The following is a 6,718-nucleotide window of genomic DNA, read 5'->3' as shown; positions in this document are numbered from 1 at the left end:
CCCCCCCTTCCACTCCACTGCCAGGCGAAGGAGGCGAGGCCTAAGCGGTTAGGCCTCAAAACTCTCCGGAGGCAGAGAAACCAACAGGAGGCGGAGGGAGGAGGAGGAGGAAGGGCGGTTGGAGGAGGAGGTGGGGAGGCGGCGACCCCCGACGACGACCCCCGCGGCTCGCCCCCGCACGCAGGCCCGGAGGAGGAGGAGGAGAGGGGGGCTCCCCTCAAGGGCGGGGGCGCGACCCGCCACCCCTGCCCCCGGGGAGGAGGCGCAGGCCACACTCTCCATCCACTTCAGCTGACTTCCCCTCAACTTCCACCTGAAGACCACCGCCGCCACCAGCAGCCCCCTCCCCTCCTCCTCCAGCCCCCTCGTCCCAACTCCGGCCAAGGAGAAGCCGCCGGCCCGTCCCCCCTCGCCTCAAGGAAACCGCCACGCCGAAGGGGAGAGGAGGGGAAACAGCCGCCCGGATGGCCGAGCGAACCCCGGGGGCCGCCCGCGCGCCCGCCCGCCCGCCTTTTTACCTCCTCCAGCTCCGAAAGGTGCGCCCTCGCGGCTCCCTTCCCCCCCCCGGTGGCTGCCTCGGTCCCCGGCTCTGCTCGGGCCAGCGCGTGCGCCTCGCTCCGGTCGCCTGGCCGCGGGGAGACAGTGCCGCTCCCCGGCCGGACGGGGAAGGACAGCCCTGGAGGAGAAGGGAAGGGAAGGCGCCGCCGCCGCGCTCGGGCTTCCCCTCTGCTGCCGCCGCCGTCGCCGCCTCCTTCTCCTCCTCCGCTCGCTTCCTTACACGCTGCACGCCAGTGAGGGCGAGCCGAGGAGCGAGGGTGGTGCCGCCCTGCCCGGCCGCGTCCCAGCCCGGCCAGGAGTTTTACTGCGCCTCCGCTCTCTTCAGGAGCCACGGGAGACGGGGACGAGGGTCTGGCTTCTCGGTTGGCGCCAAAAAACCCGTGCGCTGTGGGGGCGAGCGGAGCCCAGTTGCTTCCCGGTGTGTGACAGCCGCGCCAGACCTGCCCTCGAGTGGACCGACGGGGGGGGGGAAACCGTACGAAGACCTCACCGGAGCCCAGCGCGCTTGGAAGAGTGACCATATTTCAGTATCTCATTAACATTTTATTGGTAGGATTAAAACAATAAAACAAATATAACAATAAAAATATACATAAAGGTCATAAGAACAGTTATACATTCAAACCAACACACTAATTACAAAAAAGTACGCTTTAAAGAATGATACATTCTTCAATAAATCTTTGAACAAAGTAACTTATTTTAGCCTCAATTTGTAATTGATGCCTGTACTGTTTGATGCTTTAGATACAACCAAGTGTCTTCTGCCCTCAAGAATATCTGTAGACATTCAATGATATATCTAGTCCTATTAAACACAAAGTACTACCCGCAAATCAAGTTTCACCAAAGCCTACTTACTATACTTTATTTGAACCATAAAAAAATCCTCACAACCATTTAACATAGTTATCCCAGGATGCTGAGATAAATTTTTTGTCTGATAGAGCTTCTAAAATTGGCATCCATTTAGCTTCGAACCCAAAATGTACGACGTTCCTTTTATTTCTGTTAACTTTATCAGTGATGCTTTCCATAATGAACTGATTCCACCATATTTCAGTATCGATCCCACTTTATTAAGCTTCGGTCCTTTCCTTCGAGCTCCGACTCTTAAGGAAGCTTCTTGGACAAGCAATGTTGTTCGTCTTTTAGGGGCCCTACTGGACTCCTGTTTTATTGAACTATGGTGCTGGAGAAGACTCTTGAGGGTCCCTTGGACTGCAAGAAGATCAAATCAGTCAATCCCAAAAGAAATCAACCCTGACTGTTCCCTGGAAGGCCAGATAATGAAACTGAAGCTCAAATACTTTGGCCACCCAATGAGAAGGGAGCACTCTCTGGAGAAGACCCTGATGCTGGGAAAGATTGAAGGTCAAAGAAGACGGGGACGGCAAAGGATGAGATGGTTAGACAGTGTCATCGATGCAACGAACATGAAATTGAGCCAACTTCAGAGGACGGCGGAGGACAGGAGGGCCTGGCGTGATCTGGTCCATGGGGTCGCGAAGAGTCGGACTCGACTGTGCGACTGAACAACAACAACTACGCGTCGGGGATGTCCGGGCAGATCCGATGGCAGTGTTGCCAGACAGGCTTAAACCCGGCATCATATATATATTTTTTAATTTACTTCTGTTATTTCGATTTCTTATAGCCCGCCCTTCCCGCCAGCGGGCTCAGGGCGGGTCACAAAAATAAATTCCAATACAACCTTTTAAAACGGTTCAGTCAATAAATATCAAACATTAAATTAATACAATAAAACCAGTTACAACGGTTAAAGTTGGCAGTGCGGCAAATATGAAAAGCTGGCCTCCCCTGTCCCACATTTCATACCTAAGTTCAGGGGCCATTTCGTAGAAAAAGAGGTGCAGGAGCTTATTAAAGGTAAAAGGTAAAGGTTCCCTTGCTCGAAGTTAGCATAACTTATTTGCATACGCCACACCCCCTGACATCACCGGAAGTGTGTCAGAAGGCAACACCCACTGCTCAGGCTCCACTGGACTGTTTTGGATTGCTAGCTATTGGGGGGGGGGAACCTGCAGATCTGTCCTTGCAGTGGAGGGAGAGCTGGTACCTGAATAAAACTTGCTCTTAAAGGTGCCACTGGACTGTTGTTGTTTTTTTTGGGGGGGGGGAGCTCTGCAACTTACCTGGCTGCTTCTTGCTTTGACTGAGGGCTGCTGGGAGCAGGGGGTGGGGCTTGTTGTATGTGCCAGCACCCTGGGCTCTTTACTGCTGGAGTTCCGCTCCTATGCGCTCCAGCAGGAAATGACCCCTGCCTATGTTTCTGGCTGTTGCTGCTCTTCTCCCATCATTTACATTAATGCAATGTCTTTAAAGGGAGGTAACACGGATTCATGGAGAAGTACATGAGTGGCTACTACTCAGGATAACTAAAAGCAATCACCTCCTGTAGAGACGCTAACCGCTTACTAATGCTCCAAAGAAACATGAGGGGATGCCCTTGGTTTCTGTGCCCTGTTTGGTGACCCTCCAGGGTAACTGGCTGGCCACTGTGGCAGACGGGATGCTGGACTAGATGGATCACAGGTCTGATCCAGGAGAGCACATTGGTGTTCTCAGATTATTTTAATTCTCACCTCCCCAAATTTCCTCCTGCTGGAATACTGGCAGCTATGAGACAGAAAGCCTGCCTTTAGAGTTTTGAGGAACAAAAGCAATAATACACTCTCTTTTTTTTCTTTCCCCAAAATATTTTATTAGGATATAGTGACAGATTAAACACGGTTTCAAATTGTCATACATCCTTTTCTCCTATCTCCCACCCCTTTCTTGGCTTCTCACAGTGCTCCAACCTCCAGCCCATATCTTAGATTTACTCCATATCCCTATAATAATCTACTGGTAACATACCATTTTACTATTATTCATATACATCAATCTTTTTTCTATTGTCATCCACCTTCAATAATTAGCAAAGCAAATTAAATTGTTCTTAACATCCCAATATTTCTCTAAATATTCTTTAAAGTCTTTCCAATCTGCAAAGAACTCTTCCGCGTCCAAATTATTAAGCTTCCTTGTTATTTTATCCAATGCAATAATACACTCTTCACATGCTTTCCAGAATTTTCTGGTAATGTCTTAGACTATACTTCAGCTTTTACAGAAGTGTCTGTATCTTAAAATGTGTTAAACCTTCTGCAATGAATGGTGGAAAGTGACATCAACACCATAGGGGTTTCAAGGCAAAAGACCAATTGGTGGTTAGCGATTGCCCACCTTTGTGAGTGACACTGGCCTTCTTTGGTGGTTCTCCCATCTACATACTAGTCAGGTCTGACCAGGCCCATAGCCAGGAATTTCTAAGTTGGGGGGGCATTTAAATTTCTCAGAGGCCGCTTAGCCAATTTAAATAATTTAATTATTTGTCCTGTGCAACCCCTTCCCTCAAGCCCCCTCCCCAGATCTCCAATGCAGCCAACATCCCTGTTCTCGCTCTCTGGCTTCCCCCCCTGCTTGTTTCCACCCACCCCGCTCTCCCTTCCAGTTTGGTGTCGTGGTTAAGTGTGCAGACTCTAATCTGGGAGAACTGGGTTTGATTCCCCACTCCTCCACTTGCACCTGCTGATGTGACCTTGGGTCAGTCACAAGCTCTGGCACAGCTGTTCCTGAAAGAGCAGTTTGTGTCAGAGTTCTCTCAGCCCCACCCACCTCACAGGGTGTCTGTTGTGGGGAGGGGAAGGGAAAAGGAGTTTGTAAGCCGCTCTGAGGCTTTTGAACTCTGGTGCTGGAGAAGACTCTTGAGAGTCCCTTGGACTGCAAGAAGAACAAATCAGTCAATCCTAAAAGAAATCAACCCTGACGGTTCCCTGGAAGGCCAGATAATGAAACTGAAGCTCAAATACTTTGGCCACCCAATGAGAAGGGAGCACTCCCTGGAGAAGACCCTGATGCTGGGAAAGACTGAAGGTCAAAGAAGACGGGGACGGCAAAGGATGAGATGGTTAGACAGTGTCATAGATGGAACGAATATGAAGTTGAGCCAACTTCAGAGGACAGCGGAAGACCAGAAGGCCTGGCGGGATCTGGTCCATGGGGCCGCGAAGAGTCAGACTCGACTGTGCGACTGAACAATAAAACAACTGAGACTCCAAGTGAAGGGCGGGGTATAAATCCAATCTCCGCTCTTCTCTTCTCTTCTTCTTCCCTCCATAAGGTGGGGAGATCACATGAGCCTGCTCGGCTCCCTTGCTGCTCTTGGCCAGTAGCTTCTGTCTGCTGTTCTCCCCCTTGTCTCCTACCATGTGCACCTCGTCTTCCTCTGGCCAGCCACCTGCTCAGCATGGCCCATGCGGAGGCCTCCTCCTCTCCGTCGCTGCCGCTGGCCCCCTCACTGCCCCTGACTCCCAAGGTAGCTAAGAAAGGGGATGAAGAAGAGGAGCCACCCCTGTGAGGGGCCATGGTGCCCCGCCCCTCTCTGGTGCCCCGGCCACAGTAGCTGCCCACCCCCCGGCAGCCGCAGCAGCTGTTCCTCAGATTACAAGGCCCACGGGGGAAGGCAAGGAGAGTCCTGCAGGGCTGCTGGCAGGTGGGGAATGGGAAGAGGCAGTGGGGTGTTCTCCAGGCAGCCCAGAGAGTCAGGGGGGGCTGGGCTGCTTAGGAAGTTGTGGGGTCTTGGTAGGCAGTTGGGGGGGCAGGCCCCGGGAGGCCCTACTGTAACTACAGGCCTGGTGACCCTGCTTAGCTGCATAAGATCTGACAATATTAGGCTAGCCTGGGCTATCCAGATTGGGGGTAGATGGCCTAGTAGAGACAGCTCACATGCCTAGACATTTCTGGCTGAAAGTGGAAATCCCCATTATGTCAGTTTCACAACTCAGGATCTATGACCTGCCTAGAATTCTGGCTTGTATTATGAGGTACTCCGTCCTCAGTCTAGAATTTTGGTTATTAGGTATAACAAAGGAAGCAGTCCTAAGCAAGTCCACTCAGAATTCCTTGGTACTTCCATGGGACTCCCAAAACAATGCCTTTAGGATTGCAACCAAAATGTCCTATCCAGGCCTTGGTTCCTGCCGGAGAGCACCGGAACACCGCTCCGCCAGTCAGGACCCCAGGGGCTGGGCACATAAGCCCCGCCCCCTGCTCCCACCAGCCATCAGTTGGGCAACCGCGGGGGGGGGGGAGTTCCCCCACCTCCCTGAGGCCCAGGGTGGTGGCCTTGGACTCTTAGGGGCAAATTCCATCTCTCGCGTATGATGCGAGAGGTCATTCTGGCTCCCCCAACTCTCGTTAGGGGCTCTTTTAAAAGTTATGTCCGCCACCGTTCTCAGCAGCAGCTGTGACGCCCGTGGGGAGAAGTGCAGGGCGAAACATTCTCCTGCCTCCTTGAGCCCCGGGAGAGGCTCCAAACTTGCAGGGTAGCTGCTGGAGCCTCTCCCCAAGATACCGACCAAGATTGAAGAACATTGGACCAGGGGGTCCAATTCTACAGCCCCCAATCAGGTTGCCCCTATCCCCTACATTGTTTTCTATGGTGGGAAAAAAGTAACTTTTCCCCCCGTCAAATTCCATCTGGAAGCTGTTTATGCCAGCCACCACCACCACCACTTCCTGTGGCAGTGAATTCTCGGTGTGGCAGTGAATTCTTGGTGGGTATCTTCAGGAGAGGCTCCAGCAGCTGTCCTGCAAGTTTGGAGCCTCTCCCTCAAACCCCCTCTCCTCCAGCCCCCAGAATATACCCTATGTTTTCGCAATTGACTTCAATGGCCCATAGGATATAATGGGGCCGAACTGCGGGAAGCCGATTCAGATCAGAGAATCTGATTTGGCCCGCAGCAGCCTGAAAGGGGCCCAAATGGGCCATTTTCAGGGGTGCCTTTGGTTCAGATGAACCAACTGCACATCCCTCCAGCAGCCGGCTTGCTCGGGCTCTCTGCAGCCGCGGGGATCCTGAGCAAGCCAAGGGAAGGGAAGGTGGCTTAAACCGTCTCTCCTTCCCTCCAGCAGCCAGCTTGCTCGGGCTCCCTGAGCAAACCAAGGGAAGGGAAGGTGGCGGAGCAGCTGGAGACATTGAGCCTCAGCTCCACAAGTAATGAGCACTCGAGCCCCGCCCCCAGCAGCCCTCAGGCCGGAGCACCTGGAGCAGTCTTGGGAGGCGGATTGGCAAAAAGCAAAACCAAAACTGCAG

Source organism: Gekko japonicus, unplaced genomic scaffold (assembly GCF_001447785.1).
Source record: "Gekko japonicus isolate JY-2015 unplaced genomic scaffold, Gekko_japonicus_V1.1 scaffold55, whole genome shotgun sequence".
Classification (NCBI taxonomy): domain Eukaryota; kingdom Metazoa; phylum Chordata; class Lepidosauria; order Squamata; family Gekkonidae; genus Gekko; species Gekko japonicus.
Note: the sequence above shows the minus strand (reverse complement) of the source record.